The 19,944-nt window shown below is 41.7% G+C and overlaps 1 long non-coding RNA gene across 1 annotated transcript in view; it reads left to right on the forward strand.

The window, feature by feature from the left end:
- Positions 1 to 1,190: 1,190 nt before the first annotated feature.
- LOC310701378 overlaps positions 1,191 to 19,944 on the forward strand; it is a 33,434-nt gene continuing 14,680 nt past the window's right edge. The window contains exon 1 of the long non-coding RNA XR_014523029.1: positions 1,191 to 1,379. This is a non-coding gene — a long non-coding RNA (uncharacterized lncRNA). The remainder of the gene's footprint in view (positions 1,380 to 19,944) is intronic.

Raw genomic sequence — 19,944 nt, forward strand, 5'->3', positions numbered from 1 at the left:
CTGGGGAAACCCAACCAGATGGGTGGGGTATAAATAAAAAGTTGTTGTTGTTGTTGTTGTTGTTGTTGTTGTTGTTACTTGAATGCTTGCTGCCTTTGTGATAAATGGCTCTTTTGATCACCTAGTTAAAGGACATGTAAAATATGTATTTTATGGGAAAGCACATTGAACAGTATTGAAAAATATGGATTTTTGGAGGGAAAGGCATGCAGCAATGTATACAATAATACATATAATTCCAAGCAAATTTTTAAGGCATTCTTTTAAAAAAATCCACACAAAACAGGAGGCATGGACCTATGACTGAGTGCCAGCAACAATGAAATTGGGTGGAATTAGGAAGATTTGTCCATCGCTACAGTGGAATAGGAATCAATAGGAAAAAACTGAGTTTCTCATTGGAAATATATAAATGAGCTCAGCACCACCAATAGAACTTTAAGTATGTATCGTCTTTGATCTGCATGAACTTCTGAATAAATGGCGGGTTTCTCCATTCCAGGTCCTTGTTTATACTTTCTGGCAGTTAAATTTGGCATGGATTAAAATTCTATTTCTTCCCCAGGCTGGGTGTACATAATGCTCATGAAACTGAGACGAATTACAGTGGCTCAGCTTAGGTGCTGCTTTGACAGGGACCACATGCCAGTTTAAATCACTTCTGAATTGTGAGCGCTATTCCAAATGAAGGAGATGGTGCCAATTCTGCTGAACTGTTTAGAGTGTTCAGGGTATTTGGATGATGAAACTAATAAGCCTTCCAGGGTGGTTACTGCCACCAAATGTGAATTCAATAGCTCCATGCATACAGCTCATTATGATGCTGTAAATTAGAATGGATAGAAATGAAACAAAAACTCAGCCCCCAATATTTATCAGCTGAATGTCAGTATCGTCCAGGTGCCTAGCTGTCTCCATCAATCTCTTCCATGAGTATCTAAAGTAGAATACACAGAGGTGATCATTTCTTCTGGAGTGACTTCATTTGTTGAACATTTGTTTACAAATTAAGGTTGCAGAGGTTGTATGAAATGGAAGCTTTTATTGCAGCCAACAGACAGCTCCTAAAGGCCAAGTTACCCCTGACATCATTCACACAATTAGTATCTGAGTTACAGTTTCTGTCAGGGGTAGAATCTGAATTGAGATTGTGGTGTGGGTTTAGGAAGCATCTTTTACTCTGACCGTGATCCCGATAGGCTGCTGTTTGCATCCTGAACAAGCCTGATGGCAATGGGAGTTTTCCTTGGCAGCTGTGGGTGTGCTCAGCACCATGGCAGGAGCAATGGTATAAAGGCCTCTCCCCATCTAGCTGTAGCTCCATCCATTGGCCAAAGGAACAAGAACCACCAACCGCTATTTAAGGAAGAACCAGCAAGGTAAGAACGGCCTGGTCTCAGCTGGGTATATACAGTCACCTCATTGTTCTGACCATGACGAACTGGTCTTCTTCATCTGGGTTTCCCACCTGTTTTCCTTTTCTTGTGTGTCTTGTCTTTTTGGCAGCCATCTCTCTCTCTCTCTCTCTTCATGTGAGCCACTTTTGGGGTGTGGGGCAATTCTCTTCTGAAAAGCAGGATAAAAATACAGTAAATAAAAGCATTTACTCTGGTGCTTAGATCACAACTGGTCAGTTCTTTTGGAAACAGCAGCACGGTAAAAGAGGGGCAATTTAACTAGATTAGCAATTTCTTCATAATATAAACACAAAAACCTACTCCCGTGCCTCACATAGCCAATGAAATGTATATCTATTTAGGTGCACAATATTCTATTATTATTTCCAATGCAATATTTGGCAAATCTACATCTTGATGTTGATGAAGTTGTCATTAGTATCACTCTAAAGAGCTGTGACAGATGAGATAAAATTGTAATATTGTCCAGACCAATTAAATAGAAACTGTAAAGAGGAAACTGGTGTTTGTGGGGAAGACAGTCCCAACACGGGGTAATGAGGTTTCCCCTTTGAAGACTAATCCAGTGGTTCTGACATGAGGGAGCACTTCCCACCTTTGTTTATTCTGCCTATGCCCCCTTAGAAGTCTGCCACACAGCACCCCTGAAACTCAAGTTAATTGCAGGACCACTTGTAAGAGACTAAGAAGTATTCAGATTAGTGCATGGGGCTGCTGCTATGGACCTAAGAAAAAGAACTTTTGAAACTTTTATTTTGACTGCTGGAGGTGGAGGCTTGCCAAGAGCTTCTTGAAATGCTCTTTGTATGTTAGACTTTTGTAACTTGCATTTAATCTTGCACTATGCTTACTCCACCACCATTGCCTCTGCTGCCTCTTGGCTTACTACCGTTCTTCATGGACACTGTGAACCTGAATGTGTGTGGGTTTCATGAGGAATTGGTCAGTGGAAAACTGCCTACCAGTAGGGAAGGGAGTGAGCTAAGGATTCTGTGATCAACCGAAGTGTCTCTCAGCCTGGAAAACAGTTTTTAACTGTTGATTCAAATGGACCTGCTTAGAAAGTGTTGTTTTGTGGTGGTTGTTTTTTTAAAGAAACTCTGGATAGGAACAATACCTTCTAAAAAAAAGGAAAGCAATTTGAGGGCCTTTTGTAGAGGGAGAGGGAAAGAGACGGCTTTAATGACAGAGAAATCACTGTGGAAATTTCATTCATCAGCAGCATCACCACCAGCAGCTTAAATGAAGTAGTTAATAACATCCTCCCCTCTCTCGTTCTGAGTCATCTTTCCTCTTTCACATACAAAAATTGAGTTGTTGACTTCCTCAATCTTTTTCTTCCTGGACAACCCCTGCTTCTCCATCAATACATCATTGAGGCATCTCATTTGTATGATGCATAGCAATAATCCATAACTGAAATGCAATTACTCTGATGATAAACCACAAAGTGATGAGGGCCAGCTGCCGGGGCTGTCTTTTGTGAGTCTTACTAACAGTTACACTATTATTTAAAAGTGATTATTTGTGTGGGGTGCACATGGGTGTGTGTGTGTGTGTGTGTGTGTGTGGAAGGGATAACTACTGGCTTGGAAAGGCTTCCGACTAGGAAATGCCTTTCCTCCAACTCAGCCTAGCACATTTATTCTTGGTTCACAAACAGAGCAATTTAACTGAAGCAAGCAATTGCTTCCCTTCCATGCTGAGGGTTAACCGATCTTTATCTTTGTTACAAAGCACTCACAGGATCACATGATGTGCATCATATCAGGTCAGGCAACTTCCCCCTCTATCTCAGCTTTGTCTATTCTCACCACCAGCTTTTTTGCCAGGGTCTAAGGCAGAGGCGGCTGGTGTGGTGGAGCACAGCCCAAATCCCTATTGTTATGGTCAGTGGCCAGCATTAAAGAAGCAAAATAAGGAGTACATAGAAGACACTATAAAGTACCATAGAGTTAGTTAGTTAGTTAGTTAGTTAGTTAGTTAGTTAGTTAGTTAGTTAGTTTTTTAAAGCATCAACGTTCTAAAAGTTATGGTTATGTCCTGAACTCCAAAGAGGAGAATTGCAAAATATCTGGGATCATATGCTGATGGGTTTTGCTTGCTGCAGCACAGCAGTTGGCCACATGGGGAGTGATAGATGCATTTTTATCGGGAGGGGGGGGGGGAGCTGCCCTCCTAATTCCAGTGTCACTACAGTTTACCTGCACTGTAATGGAGTGAGGCAATGTAGCAGTTACACAATTATATGCCCCCCTCTCCTAAACAGGCACAAAAGAGAACTTTGAAAGGCTGCAAACAGTGCCTGGCATACCACTTCTGTAACATAAGTGGCCCAGAAGTCATTTAAAAAAATAAAATAAACTTCCATACCATGCTTATTTCATCATCCTCTTATAACTGGTTGAAGTGTGGTGCTGATAACACCAAGATTGCAGGTTTGATCCCTGCAGCTAATATGGTAGCTGCATATTCCTGGATTTCAGGGGGTTAGACTAGATGATCCTCAGAGTCTATGATTCTATGATAAGAGGAAGAATAGATTCCACCATTCCTTTAAGCTACCTGGTCTCCCATCTGTTTTATTTTTTGTTTGTTTTTAAACACCGTAAACCTTCAGCAGCTTGTGTTGTGCCTAGCTTGTCTGATTTTTGTCAGAGTTGACCCAGAAGTCACCTTGCACATATGCTAAACAAAAGAGAATAAAAGCCACAACTGCATGCATCCCAGACATCGGAGCCCTCTGAATGTTATCTCTCATTTCAGAAGCTTCGTTGGCTTCAGCACTTGGAAGCACTTTGCATCCCTGACTGCCTTTGAGGCTCATTTTAAAGTGCTTTTCCTCCCCAAGCTTGTTCTTCATTCCATGCTTACCTGGAGGGTGTAAGTTGACTTTGAGAAGCAGACCACCCAGGTGAACTATAATACAGTAGTATCAAAAGAGCAGGTGACTGCAAGATTAATATAATATAATATAATATAATATAATATAATATAATATAATATAAATCTGATTGTTGTTGTTGTTGTTTAGTCATTTAGTTGTGTCCGACTCTTCGTGACCCCCTGGACCAGAGCACACCAGGCACTCCTGTCTTCCACTGCCTCCTACAGTTTGGTCAAACTCATGCTGGTAGCTTCGAGAACACTGCCCAACCATCTCGTCCTCTGTCGTCCCCTTCTCCTTGTGCCCTCCATCTTTCCTAACATCAGGGTCTTTTCCAGGGAGTCTTCTCTTCCCATGAGGTGGCGAAAGTATTGGAGCCTCAGCTTCACGATCTGTCCTTCCAGTGAGCACTCAGGGCTGATTTCCTTAAGAATGGGACTCTCAAAAGTCTCCTTCAGCACCATAATCCAAAAGCATCAATTCTTCAGTGATCAGCCTTCTTTATGGTCCAGCTAATGAATTCTGTCTTTAGTTTCCTTATGGAGTCCTAATATTCTGCCCCAATCAAGATGTTATATTACCCTAAGTAAGTAAGTAAGTAAGTAAGTAAGTAAATATGCCCAGAGGTTGTTCACTTTTGGCCACAATCCAAGGCAGATTTACTTTCTGGAGCCAATTGAAACCAATGAACTTTGTATACACCCCCTCCCTGCTACTTTCCTCCTTGGCTAAATTCTGAACCCAACCCTCTGTTAGTACTGAGACAGCTAAAGAGGGTTAATAGGACTGCCTTGTTGAAATATGAAATTAATCTGTGGACATATGCTGATGGTTGCCTGTGGCCAGAATTCATTATAAATATCACCCGAGTTAGGGCTGCCATACATTACCAGGATTTCAAAGGCAGAATTTATGTCCAGGGGAAATTTCTGAAAGGTGGTGCTTTGTCCAGGAGTCAAGTCAATCCAGTCAAGGGGAAATACAGAGTGTCCTGTTTTTTACTACTTGAAATATGGCAACCCTGCCTGAGTTGGGTTTTTCTGTGGTTTTTCATACCTGATTTCCTTTTCCGATTTTGATGAGTTATTAGCAGACCTTTATAACAGAACACATTTTATGAATAACAGGCAATTCAGAGCCTATTGTATTTGTAAGGGCATAAACATTAAGGGTAAATGTTAGACTTATTTAATGACTGCCCATAAAGAGTATATAAAACAACACTCGACTTACACTGGGCCTTTCAGCTGTTCCAGATTTCCTATGTTTGAGGGCAGGAAATGGACTGATTGTCATCACCAAAGAATTATGCTGGAATGGAAATTCTCAAGGTTGTTTGCCATCCATCATTTTAATGTTAGTGTTATCATTCCTTCTGGCCTGGCTGAATTTGTATTGTAATCTCAAAGAAAGCAATCACATTAAACGAAAGACATTTATGTCTAAATCCCCCAAACAACTTTGGATTATAGTTATTTACTGTACACATGAAATTAGAAACACACTAACAGTGATACAAAATGACAATCAAGGATGTGACACAAGGGTGCATGTCATGGCAGTGATAAAAACAAGTTAATTGCCATTTCTTTTGAACCAGGCGCTGATCATACTCTAATTACTATTATAATAAGAAAACTCCCCCCACTTTGATAAATGCCCTGTCAAATACCTCTGTCATTAAAAGCTCATATTAAAACCAAGAAGCTAGAATATATGACAGGTTATGAAAAGAAATGCCAGAAGGCCTAAGATCTGAAATCCTTAAGGAAGTTCATATTTTTATTAAATTGTCGTGATTGGTATAATCAGTTCCATACTATTGTCACTCTACAGGGATATGCATCACCTGTTAGTTTAATGGGTCTTAGGTTTGCTCCCAGACAAAAAAGTGCAGGGCTACAGTTTTTGAATGTGTACAAAAGTTCATGTGAATATACATATAAATGAGATACTGTTATCATACACTAAGTAGAAAGTAAAAACAACATTGATTTACCTTCTTTTTTTAAAAAGGTGTCCCAAGACTCTAACTTGCCTCAAAGTCTCTTTTCAAGGCTTGTGCCTCTAATCTTAAACTTTAGGAGTGCTGCTTTGGTTTTTGAGAGGGCCTTTCCTGTGGTGGCACCCTGACTTTGCAAAGCCATCCCCAAGGAAGAATGCCTGGCAGTGACATTACAAGCTTTATTGCATCAGATGAAGACCTCCTCGTTTGTAATTTTAGATTGTGGATGGGTTTTCTATTCTTCCACGTGAGGAGAGCAGATTAAACAGGCAAGACACAAGGCTAGGACCAATTTAGAGCTAGGACCAATTTATTAATTATAATTTGTGATCTGCATAGGGGCAGTGGTAGGCTCTCAAATTTCAGCTGTGCCCTGTGCGGTGCTAAAATTTGACCCCCCTTCCTCTCATGCTCCATTCTACAGCATTGTTTTGGTGCCCCCTGCAGGGTGGCAACCAGTGCAGACACACTTGTCGCAACACCCTAAACTGCCTCCGATAGATGAAACCAATGTGTGGGAAATATTCCAAAATAGTTATGAGGCACCTACTGTAAGTCTGTCAAAATTGGGTGAGCCTATCCTACTGAGAGGAAAAGTGGCTTTAATTTCACCACTCCCGCTGTCCTACAAGTCTTCAGATGATGAGGAAGGCCTTCTTGGTGCCACCTTGGTGCCCCAGAACTTTAAATGAGTGATGCAGATTATCCAGAAACTCTGCCTGAAAAGTGCCTCAAGGTTCTTGCTATCTGTGCGAACCTGTTTCCTTTCCCACACAGTTGACCAACTCAATTGACTTATTTGACTTGGCCCTCACCCTGACCTACAGAATGGAATACACAAGCAAAGAAAATCCTCTACTGGCTAATCACTGATAAAGATTTCTAAAATTTACAGAAATGAGAGTACACCAGTGTTATGCAAATCGATGTCCTCTTTTTCAGTCTCTCTCTCTCTCTCTCTGGTGATGTGTAATTGGCCCTCTTGGTGGGGGACCCTTGAAGTTTCTCTTGCCCAGAGCCCCTTAAATTTGCTCTTCTACCTTGGGGCTTGGATTTGCTGTGGGAAAAGCTCATAAGAATTCTTCAGTCACTGATGCCCCATCTCACAAAAAGTGGTCCAGTTTGGCATTCCTCGGTGCTGGTTACAGTCATGCTCAAAGTCATTTTCTGTGAGAATTAGCTACTTAGTCTTTTCTGACACTTCGTCAGCCAGTCATTCAAGGTGAACGACGTGAGGGATTAAGACGGGCATACAAGAATCCAGTGAAGATCCTCTGGAAGACTTTTGCAGCAACGCTAACTTGTGCACAATCGTATGGGCAGATATACATTTCTTTTCACCTCATCTCTAACTTCAAATAGATTATATACCATAAGTCCTAAAACTCCAACATTCCAATCTTTATAGCAATAGTCCATTTACTCTAAAGTGGCATATGCATCAGAACCTGGTCGGAAATTCGATAGGCCCTTTAGTTACCACTCAGGGACAGTTAAATAACAAATGTAGCAAATAAATCCCCAAAACAAAAATAGGCCTGTCAGTTTCACCTTTCGGGGGTGATAGATTATCTCTCTAACCTATACTTACACCACTTCTGAGTCTTATGTGTTTTCCGGTAATTTTTGTTTTCATCTAACCACTTCCTTTTAAAATAAAGGTTTGTCATTTTAACTTTTAGGCTAACAGCTGTTCAAATTTAGGGTAAACTTTACAAAATGAAGGACACTTGATGGTGAAGACAGTTCTCAGCTTATCAGCGAGTTAATCAAGACAATCAACATAAGCTTTGTAAGAGACAGCAAACCAGAGCCCCTCACAATAAATATAATAAAAATATTATTTATATCACACCCATATGACTGGGTTGCCCCAGCCACTCTAGCCAGCTTCCAAGAAAATATTAAAAACACAATTAAAACATGTTACCAAGTTATCAATGAGCTTTGCCAAGAGGTTTATTGAAAATAAGCTTTGCTCTGGCTTGGAACTTGCAAAGGTGCTTTGTAGGTAGTGCCAGAGAAAAAGAGGTCCATGCGTGCCTCACAAAACCTTGTCATCTATCCATCCATCCCTCTCCATGCCTTCCAAGAAACTTCTATTGCTTTGAGCATGAAAGGGAAAGACTAAATTGAGATATGGAAGGTTTATTAAGACCAGAGCTGGCCCTATCGTTAGGCAGTGTGAGGTAACTGCCTCAGGCTACAGAAGCAGCTGTGGGTGGGAAGCAGCTGCAAGATGATGAAGGACGAAGCTGTGTGCATACAGCACAACCTGCCCTGTGCCCCCCCCCCCGAGCTGTCCTCTGATACAATAGTTCAGTTGACTTCTGAATAGGGAATGAAGGGAGATCTCTATCTTGCCCTTTGCCTCAGGCACCAAAATGTCTTGGGCCGGCCCTGACAAAGACACCCCCATTCCAAATTCCCTCTAACGTTCCATTTTCTCCATGTTTCTCTGTTGCAAGTGGATCATCCCCAATGTTATTCTAAGCGTAACTTTTAAAAAGAGAAAGTTTAAGGAAGAATATCAAATCTGAACACGGTCCGCTCCACAGGTACTTCGACACTGAGAATTCACGAGGCAGTGAATGCCTGAGTCACAGGGCAGGTTTTCACCGCCTCTTTTTACAGAGGTTTTTTTATATATTCGATTTTGAAATATGTAAGTGTCCTTCTGTCAGTATATCAGGATTGCAAATATATAACCTGGAACCATATAGATCCTTTGAAAAGCCTTGCTACCTCCAGCAGCTTAAAGGCTTCCAAATATCAAAGACCGGGCTTAATCTTTTCTGTAAACCTTTGTGCAGTTGCTTTAAAGTACTCCCTCCCCACTGCCAAAGACCTCAAAGTATAAAAGTGAAGTCACATAAATACATCTTTCAGATGAACTGCAAAGTGATGTATGGGGGGAATAGTGCTGTCAAGAAAAATAAAATAAAGAAGCAAGCCATATGAAGCCTCCAAACTCCAGCAAGCTACATTAAGAGTGTGAATTGAAGTGGACAACCCATTTCCCCCCGAAATACATTTTGCCCATAAGTTTGTGTTGCAGCCTTAAGGCTGAAACAGGTATCAAGAAGAAAATTCTTGACTTGATCTTCTCACTTTTAACGTATACTTTGAAGCAGTGGTGATCCAATTTTGAACAGAGTCATGGCTCCAGAGGTGCATTTAAAAAAAACCAAAACCCACTGCATTGTTATTCCCGATGTAAATCACCTGCTGTTAACACCACTATGGAAAAAAGAGGCTTCACTTAGGTGCCTGTGTCCCCCCCACCCCCCACCCCACAGCAGCTTCAAGTAATAATTGGATTAGAAAACAGTGTGAATGGAGAACGTTAAATCCACTGGGGGACATCTGTGGCTCAGAGGCAGAACACTTGCTTTGCATGCAGAATGTCTCAGGGCTGATTCCTGGCATTCCTGTTAGGGCTGCATAAAAACTCCTGTCTGAAACCCTGGAGGCTTGTTGCCAGTAAATCAGTGTAGGCTGGTGTAGTTAACATGGTGCCCTCCAGTCTTTTGCAATTAGTTTATTTTGCACAAGTCTCTATTCCATTTTGTTGTCAGTAGTTGTAGAAATATATGGAGGTGGCATCCAAATAACAAGTGCAAGGAGTTACACTTGTATACTGGAGCTTTCCCCATCTCCTACCCCTGTGCACCCCGTAAATATTTTGTGGGAGTTCTCCCAAACCACCTGAATGAATTTGGGGAGGATGTGGACACATGCAGGTATGAGGGGACAGGAAGTTCCATTGCACATGGAACTAAGGACAGTCCTCCCCTCCCTTTAGTAACTTCACAGCAAGAATTAACAAGCAGTTTATATTTTATAGTCCTTTTTATTCAGTCATCTGGTTGCAAGCAAAAAGCCACATCTCTCCACAAGGAGAGCAATTGACTACTCTAAATCCTTCCCCTTCTGTCCCCAGCAACATCCTGGGTGCCAATGAGAAGTTCCTCATCCTCTCTGCATTTTTTGTTTTTCTAATACGGATGAACCTCCTAGTTCTTGGGGAAAGGGGGGTTTCCCACACTCTCTAATGACATCTCTGCTGGCTGTTCCCTCCTTTCTGTTTCTCTTTCCATTATCTTGTAACTAGGCAACTCCTGTGGAAATTGCTCAGTGTCTGTCTCTCTCTCTGCTCCTGAAACCACTGGAAACAGGACAGGGTGAATCTTCCCCCTCCTCCTCTTCTTCAGAGAGAAGCTGATCAGCCTGAGAATGCATTCCCCAATCCTCAGATCCAGACCTTTCCCTCACAGGTGACAGTCGTCCATGCCTTTATGGAAGTTGAACAGGTTGATGAAAGGCAGTTCCCATCTTCCCTGAACATGAGCCACGTTGATGAGGCTGATGGGATTTGTAGTCCAAAACATCATTCACTTGATGTGTAGTGAATGCTGACCTAGATAGACTAATGGTCTGACTTAGTCTTTAAGTAGCTTCCTATGTTCTTTAGATCCAGCCCAATGCTACTGGTCCAATCAAAACCAAGTTTCCAATGGCTTGTGTATCCCGCCCCTCGCCCTGTAAAGAAGAATGGATAGTTTCAATGATGAATATCTTCTGTTGCATCTCTTCTGTCCCATAATATTTTGAATGTAACTGCACAATTCTATACATATATAGAAGCAACTCTCATTGGTTTTCAGTAAGGTTTACTTCCAGAGAACTGTGAACAGGACTGTAGCCTAAATGTAAATCACACATTGAATAACTTTAAATACCATTGCATTCTTCGGTCAGATTATACTTTCTGTATTATATTGCAGAAACATTTAAGAAATCATCGAGAGTCATCTGAAGGCCCCCTCAGCTCACTTTGGGTAAATCTGGAAAGTGTGACCATAAGATAGGATCAGATATAGATCTTCGGTAAATTCTGGCAATTTCTGGATTTCCTATAAATGTAGGATACTTATCCGGAATCTTACAGTGTGACTGATCTATAATATGCAAGTGCCTCTGCATATAATTAAGTATCACTTTCTCATGCATTATAACATCAAACTAGCTTATCAGCTCATACGGAAAAACAGATGGGTATCATGTAATCAAGAATAATCCAAAGTAAGATAAATAGTGGCATATTTAATCATCTCCAATCAGGATTTCTCAAGAAGAAAAATGCCCTTCTGAGAAAGGATCAGGGTTCCAGAAAGTGAATATTTGCTATTTGGATAAAAGACTATTCATGTAAGAAGGCAAATACTACACCTTGCAATTATCTTTTCATATTTGACTTTGAATAAGAATTTTCAATTCACTATCCAGCTTTTGCCTCCTGCTTAATCCTGAAATTAAACCTCTATTTATGGCATCAGCACCTGTTGCCATGGAAATGAATGTGATGATCCAACATTATGGATTCACCAGAGACGACGGTAGGAGGGTAAGAGGGCTGGGAAAGAGTAAACATTGGTTCATTTGACTTTCTCTCAGGATTAGCAAAGGAGGAAAAAGTAATGGGGACGAGAAACAAAAGAATGGCTTTACCAAATAGCTTACATTATAATTGTGAAATTCGAATGGTGTTTGCTCTTCTTGTACGGAGCAACTTGCATTTAAGATGGGAACAGCAAAGCAAAGTGAAGGTCATGGCATCTGCACAGTGTGGTGTGACCACCAGTGAATTTTAGGACCTCTGATTTTTCAGATGAAACAAAGTGTGTAGCCCAGGAAACTTTGTAGAAACTTCCAGGAATCAAACTTTCTAAAATGTAGGTCAGGTATCTGCCTTCCTCTCAACCTCAAGTGATGAGGCTGGAAATTGTTGCTGCTCTGATCTCTTTCACATTCCTAACCTTGGTCAATTTTGGTGGTGATCTCTGGTTTGTTTTTTTTCAACAAAAGAAAAAGGAGAGAGAAAGCTCTTTTTGCAAAATACAGTGTTGGCTTGATTTAATATTACAGCTTTGCAAAAGCTTTGTCCCAGGACTGTACCATTTTGGCCTTGGGTGGTAATCAACTAAGTTTTACTCAGAATAGACACATTATTGTGACTAAATTAAGCCCATTCATTTTAACTAGTCTACACTGACTAAAACTTAATTAAAATGTAGATTGGTATTCTATAGGAACTTCTTATGAGTAAAACGTTGCTGCTAAATGAGTAAGTGTTTTAAATGGGTTTGGGGCTCAGATTTTGATAAAGGAGATATTTCAAGAGAAATGTGTGGTTTGACTTTCATGTGCAAACCAGTAGATAGGGGCTTGGTCCATGTTGGTCCATGTTCCTTGGATATCACTATTAGTCTCAGATCTCAGAAATGCCTGGTCCATTGGAAGGGGCAAGCTGCTCTTCCTTGAAAATTCCCGCCCCTTTGCCATGTTTCTTGAGCTGGGAACCTTTTCACTTCTATTTTCTGGGTGCCCCTGCAAAATGAGATCCCTACCAAATGGGAAAAAACCCCTTCTTGGAGGTGGCGTCCAGTCTGTACAATGCTGTCCCTTCGGAGCCTCGCTTGGTGCCTCTGTTGGTCATTCCTTTGGTCCCCAACCCTTTAAACACTATTATATCTAAACAAGAGTGCGTCCTCTTCTAAAACCTTTAGTCTGTGACAACATCTCACTTTGGGCGTGGGGGTGTATATAAACCTTCCCAGTGAATCTTTTTTTTTTTTAAGGCAATAAAATTTTTTATTAAACTGAAACTACTGGTGAGTTAAACCCAGAGAGAACAAAACAGCACCAACCATCAGCAGAACTGCCCAACACTGAAGAGACCATACAGGGTACAGATGAGGCATCTAGATGGCTCTAGATGCTGCCGGACTCCAACTCCCATCATCCCTGATTATTGACCATATGGGCTGAGGCTGATGGGACTTAGAGTCCAACAATATCTGGAGAACCTCAGGTTAGCTACCCCGGATAAAGGGCATCTGTGAGCTGCCCCTGCCCCAAGCCCAGCCTTGGTCAACCCTTTAAATACTTACAAGTTCCTAGATGGTGCTGGGTGTTGCGGGTTATTATTTACAAATGAGGGAGAAAGGAGCAGATTAGATGGTTCTACATTTTTAGGGTAGCCATGGCCTAATTTAACCAGGCTTCCTCTAGTATTCCAGACATCTCTGCTGTAAGTGGGTTCAGGCTGACCCAGGCTACACCTCTCCGACTGAGTTAAGCACTTGAAATTGAGTATTTATTTGTTACCCAACATACTGAATGCTAAACAAGAAGCCTGTTTTTTGCAAATAGTTTGTTGTTGCTGTGGAAACTCTGTTTGAATGGTTGCTGACATGCCAGCATCATGAGGGCCAATAGTTCAGTTGTGAAGTACATGCTTTGCATGCAGAAAATCCTAGATTTAATACTTCACATCTCCTGTTAAAACAGGTAGCAGGTGGGGTGAAAGCCATTTGCCTGAGAACCTAGAGTACTGCCACTTCTCAGAACTGACAATAAATACAGCGCTAGATGGAACAATGGACTTGTATCAGTCTAAACTGGGCCATTGTAATATATTGTGTGGAAATGTCTTCTGTGTATGATGAGAGATGCTACACTTCTCTCTTCCTGATTTTGGACAAATGTAGATGGGAGAAAAGCAGCACCGTGTTGCTTGTAGCTCTATATTGAACCAGGACCCTTGTTTCCTGGGACTTTCTGTGTTTAGCCCCTAAAACCTCCTTGACGTATGAAACACCATTGTGAAAAATTCTACTGAGTCTAACGTTCTGTGGATTGGCCAGGTTTGGTATTTAACAATAGTCATTAGCCTTCTCTGACCTTTCTTGGTTAGCAGAACAGTATTAGGCTTGCACATTTGTTTGGGGACAAATGAAACCATTGAATTGAATGGGGATACTTCTGTTCAATTTTTATATATCTGATACAAGTGTGGTAACTTACAGACATGAACAGGTTCTCTTATCCATACCTATCCAGACTAGGTAGGGTGGAGGTGAAGACTTTTCTCCAGCAGAAACGGAGGACTAGTCAGTCAGGCCTCATGGTGCCTCCTACCATTTTCTTTTCCCCAAATTCCCTACACATTGTATTGTTCTGGAATATTTTGGGGGCAGGGGGAGCAGCCAGCTCATACACACATCCTCACCAGAATAGTAGCTGCATGGCAAATATAAAAAACTCAGTAGAAGAAAAAGAAATACATGAAAACTGGTGTAAGTAACAGGGGCATATGGAATGAATGTATGCATCATGAAACAAATGTGGTTTTGAGGAATGAATGGTGAAGGGGAAAAGATGTTTAATAACTGAATAATAATAATAATAATAATAATAATAATAATAATAATAATAATAATAATATAATTCTGGGTGGGGGAGGAAACCTCATTTCTTACACTTCCCAAACTCTGCTTGCTACACTTTAGGATCTAATTTCTTGCTCCCCAGTTTGGCGAGTTTTCTCGATTGTCTTCAGTTGCCCTACTCCACATGCAGCAATTTGTTAATAACAACAACAACAACAACAACAACAACAACAACAACAACAACAACAACAACTACAACTACAACTACAACTACAACTACAACTACAACTACAACTACAACTACAACTTATTATTTATACCCCACCCATCTGGCTGGGTTTCCCCAGCCACTCTGGGTGGCTTCCAACATAACATTAAAATACAATAATTCATCAGATAGTAAAAGCTTCCCTAAACAGGGCTGCCTTCAGGTGTCTTCTAAAAGTCAGGCAGTTGTTTATTTCCTTGACATCTGATGGTGGGGGGTGTTCCACGGGGCGGGCACCACTACTGAGAGGGCCCTCTGCCTGGTTCCCTGTAACTTTGCTTCTCGTGGTGAGGGAACCGCCACTCTGGTGTGGCAGTCTGTGGGCAGGTAGGGTTTCAGCCTGCATACCAGGTGGAAGACAGCTGCCCTGGACACAGCATTGACCTGTGCCTCCATGGAACGCTGTGAGTCCAAAATGACTCCCAGGCTGCACAAGTGCTCCTTCAGGGGCACGGTTGCCCCATTCAGAACCAGGGAGTCCCCCACACCCACCCGCCCCCAGTACTTCTGTCTTGTCAGGATTCAACCTCAATTCATTAGCCACCATCCATCCTCCATCCATTTACCTCCAAGACCCCTGGTTGCTCAATACACCCCCTCTCAGTTTAGATTTGGTTATGGCTAGTCACAGTCCTAGTGTGGTCCTGACAATATTCTACAATCCCTGGTGCATGCACACATTTCAATCAGAGTCCATAACACTTCAGTGTGAGCACAGAAAGGCACTTGAATGTCATTGAGATCCTGGTCTTAAATAGTTTGCATGGTTTTGACTGCCTTCTCCCCCCCCCCCCCCAGCATAGCACACATTCTGCCCCACCCTCTGGTAGATAATCCACAAGTCATCTGTTCTAAGCAACAGGATACAGGTGTCTACTTCCTTTGATACACTGCCTAATCTATTGGGGTTAAATAATAGATCACATATCTGTTCAATTAAAGCACTGCCTGTAGCCTGGTAAGCTGACTGATAGCTAGATCTGTTATATTCTCTCTCTTTAAAGCATATGCACACACAAGTCTCATCAAACCGAATGATCTGTCATCTGTCCAGGAGACTTATCAGAGTAAAGAGTCAGTTACTTGAGGTGCAATTAAAACATTAACAATGTTTCAATTGCTTAGGAAAGCAAAGAGAATGACCACCATCTTTCTCTGTCTATAAATTTTTAAAAAGCATCCTATGATATATTACAGTGTTAATTTTTGAGGCAACCTTTTGCAGCACTCAGTCAAAAGTGTTCACGGCTGGCATGAACACTGAGACAGAAACACGGGAGGAAGCCCTCTGGGAATATACATGTTTAGAAGACTTTTCCACAGCATTAGACATACAATCAAGCAAGACATGCAATCAGCAGAATGACATGTTGCCGTTTAGAACAAAGATGTCCAGATATCCTCCATATAACATTTCCCCAGTATGTATTACATTTCCCCCAGGAGTTTAAGTCTAAAGGTTTCCCCTATTGTTCATAAGTAGGATTTACTGTGTGCTTAGTGATGAAGATGATGTTTGACAGGTTTCTGAGCATTCAGATATGGAATTATTCACTGGGGCTATTACGTTGTAAACCACCCTGTGGTGATTTGGGTGAAAGGTAGTATAATTAATTAATTATAATAATAATTTTGCATTTGTTCAGTCCAGCAAGAACTGCACAATAAATTGTACAGGATTTATGGGTTAGTATTCCCAATCTTTTACCATGAAGAGTGGATTAACTTCAAAATTAGTGGAGTCACCACAGAATAATCTGTTTTGCCACCACAGTTGGAATGAAGATGGAAACAAAACATACAGTGTCAATAAAGGCCACAGTTGTTTTAACGTGGGTTCTGAGGGGATCTGCAGCTATATCACCTCCCTGCGTTACTGTGGACAGAAGATTAACGAGGAGGTAAGATGGAGATTCCTTCCCTTTCCTCATCTAGAAGACACCACCTTGGCTCAGAATTTAGCACCCATGAATGGCAGATGTGAGTCATTACTTCAGTGGCAGACCTTGGGGTCTCAAATCTCAATGGTGCCCTGTGTGACACCAAAATTTGACGCCCCCACCGTCCATTCTACATCATAGTTGTGGCACCCCCTGCAACACCCATGAGGCTAACTTTATCATGAAGGTGAGTTGAAGGGTGAAACCAGTAAGGTCCCCTCAGTCATCCTGGAAAGGAATAGGCAAGATGAAGCCTACAGGGCCTCATGAGCTTTCCACCATTGTCTACCACCACCATCACCCCTGGATCCAGATGGCAGGGATGGGGAATGGCAGGACCAGGGATCAAATGCAACTCTCCAGGTCCCTCTCTGTCTCTCTCTGGCCCTTGGTCCTCCCTTGGCCAGACCACACCCCTCACCTGCCCCACTTCACACAGTTCTTTTGCTTGCATTGAACTCTTGTTTGCCTGGATGGAGAGACCAAAGTGTAGAAACCTCTGGCTTTTGCATAGCTGAACTATACCTACTATGCAAAGGATCCATAGACAAAGCAAGCAGAAAAAGCAGCAGTGATCCAGCCATTTTACAATGCAAACAATCGTACTAATAAAAGCTGCAAAAATCACAAACACAAAGAGCAAGTAGCATTCACAATGAAGAGATTAAGCAGCAAGGGAATCAACAGTTTATATGCCAAGGTAATCTCAGCTGAAATTCCTACAGGGTCCCAGAAATTTCAGTTTCAACAGCTCTAAGGACCCCCTGCCCTCTTTTTCACCTGGCCACCTAATGAAGGAACTTACCTAGCTGCAGATGTCATTACCAAATTGTATCTAGCTATCAATATCGTAAAAAAACAGGTATGACTCCATGTTTAACCTAGAAAGTCTAATGATGGAAGGAGGAGAAAGGGCAGAACCACGGTGATTGCTTCTGAACATTTCCATCTTTGCAATGGCTTAGCAAGCTTATCTTCCACAACCATAGTTAAGTTGCAATTGATTATACATCAGCTGGGGTGACACTAGGAATAATATATATCAATGGGAAAGTCTTCCGATGATATGGAGTGATTGCTGCCTAATGTATGCTGCAATTACTCAAAGGCAGACAGCTTTGAAAAATGATCCCTCAAGCCACATACATGGGAAGGTCACACGGAGCAATTATTTTGCTTTAACATAACCTTTCACTGGAATGTGATTACCTGCCAGTATAATATATATTGCTGCAAGCAGGTTGGTGCTTATGAATCCTATGGTGGAACCAATGGCAGCATGAAAGCAGAATGTCCCAGATATCCAAAAAGAAAAAGAGGGTGTGAGTGATGTAGGTAACTCAAACAGAGCTTGCTTTCTTGTAGTTGCATCAGTCTCCTCTCAAGAATCTAGCTCTTGCCCATAGAGGTGTTTGTGACTCTAACAGTATTGCCTTCCTGTATATGCATGAAACCATATGCAGAGTCCTTCTGAATCAGGACAAAGGACCATTTAGCTCAGTATCATTTTCTCAAAGTGGCCAACAGATGCCTATGAGATGCCCACATGTAGGACATGAACACAGTATGTTTTTCCTATCAGCATATAATAAATCAAAGAAGTGAGACTCAACAGAAACCTGTATTAACAGAACCTAGCACTGCAGGCAACAGATAAATAATACACATTCTTAGGGAATTGGGACTAAAGACTGGGTCCTTCACATTCAGAAATGTAGGACTTTATTGCCTGAGTAAAGAAATGGTAACATATCCACTGCTTGTACCAACTTATCATCTCTATGGACCAACAACTGGAGGGCAACATCACACACTTGTGCACACCACATCAGAACATTAGAATGCACTGCTCTGAGTTGTATTGATCATGCCTTCTGTGCCTAAACGTTTGCACAGCAGTGAAAAATTCCCAAGTCCTGGCTCTCGCATGTACTAAGCTTGGAACTTTGATCAAAATTGGGTAGCCATGGCGTAGGTCTCAGTGGATTCCTCAGCCCCTGCACATACACACATTTACTTGTTTCAAAGACACGTAGTAAGGAACCTGGAAGAAATATTCTTAGGATAGTGTTGCTCAGTTTGGAACTCTAATTGGCTGCCTATATAAAAGAGCCTTTCTCTTGCACTAAGTAAATAAGAGCACCGGGACAAGTCTTGAGAACTGATGGTCATGCAAAAGCATTCAACCCTGTAAGGCTCACATTCACTGTTTGTAGTAGGTCAAGCTTTATCACTAGCTAAAGTGGAGTAGCTGTTGGACAAGACATTGAACATCTGCATAGTATGAGTGCGATGCATAGATTTGTATTGTGGATTTAACCATTGGTTATTGTTCATCATTTCATTACATTTCTGGGTATTCTTCTTTGGCGATCACTCGTAGCCGAGTAACATTGTCTTCCATAAACACAGTTTTAACAATGAGTCCATAAGTGACTGTGGAGACCAATTCTGGATCCACATGTCCTTCCACAGTAGGGACATTGGTTTCTGGGCAGGAGCTGATCACAGTGTGGATTTGCCAAGTGTGCCTTCCTCCTAGCATGTTTCTCCCTTGCTTCCTGAGTCTGAGTGTCTTCAAAGCCCATGACACCTTTGGTAAAGGCTGTTCTCCAACTGGAGCGCTCGCAGGCCAGTGTCTTCCATTTGTCAGTGTTTATACTAAAAAAATTTAGATTTGCCTTGAGACAGCATTTAAACCTCTTTTGTTGACCACCAACATTATGCTTTCCATTTTTAAGTTCGGAAGACGATCAACAGGCATCTGCACAACATGACCAGTACAACGAAGTTGGTGTTGAAGAATCATCGCTTCAACACTGGTGATCTTCGCTGCTTCCAATACACTGATATTAGTTCGCCTGTCTTCCCAAGTAATGTGTAAAAATTTTCGGAGACGCTGTTGGTGGAATCTTTTGAGGAACTGGAGATGGCGTTTATAAGTGGCCCATGTTTCACAAGCATATAGTAAGGTTAGTAGTACAATAGCTTTGTAAACAAGCATTTTGGTTTCCCGGTGAGTGTCCTCAAACACTCTGCACTTCAATCGGGAGAAAGCTGCACTCACAGAGCTCAGGTGATGCTGGATTTTGGCATCAATGTTGGCCCTTGTGGAAAGATAACTGCCTAGGTAGGAAAAGTGATCAACATTTTCAAGCATCACATCATTGAGTTGTATTTGTGGCGCTGCAG

This window comes from Podarcis liolepis, assembly GCF_965112155.1.
Source record: "Podarcis liolepis genome assembly, chromosome: 1".
Classification (NCBI taxonomy): domain Eukaryota; kingdom Metazoa; phylum Chordata; class Lepidosauria; order Squamata; family Lacertidae; genus Podarcis; species Podarcis liolepis.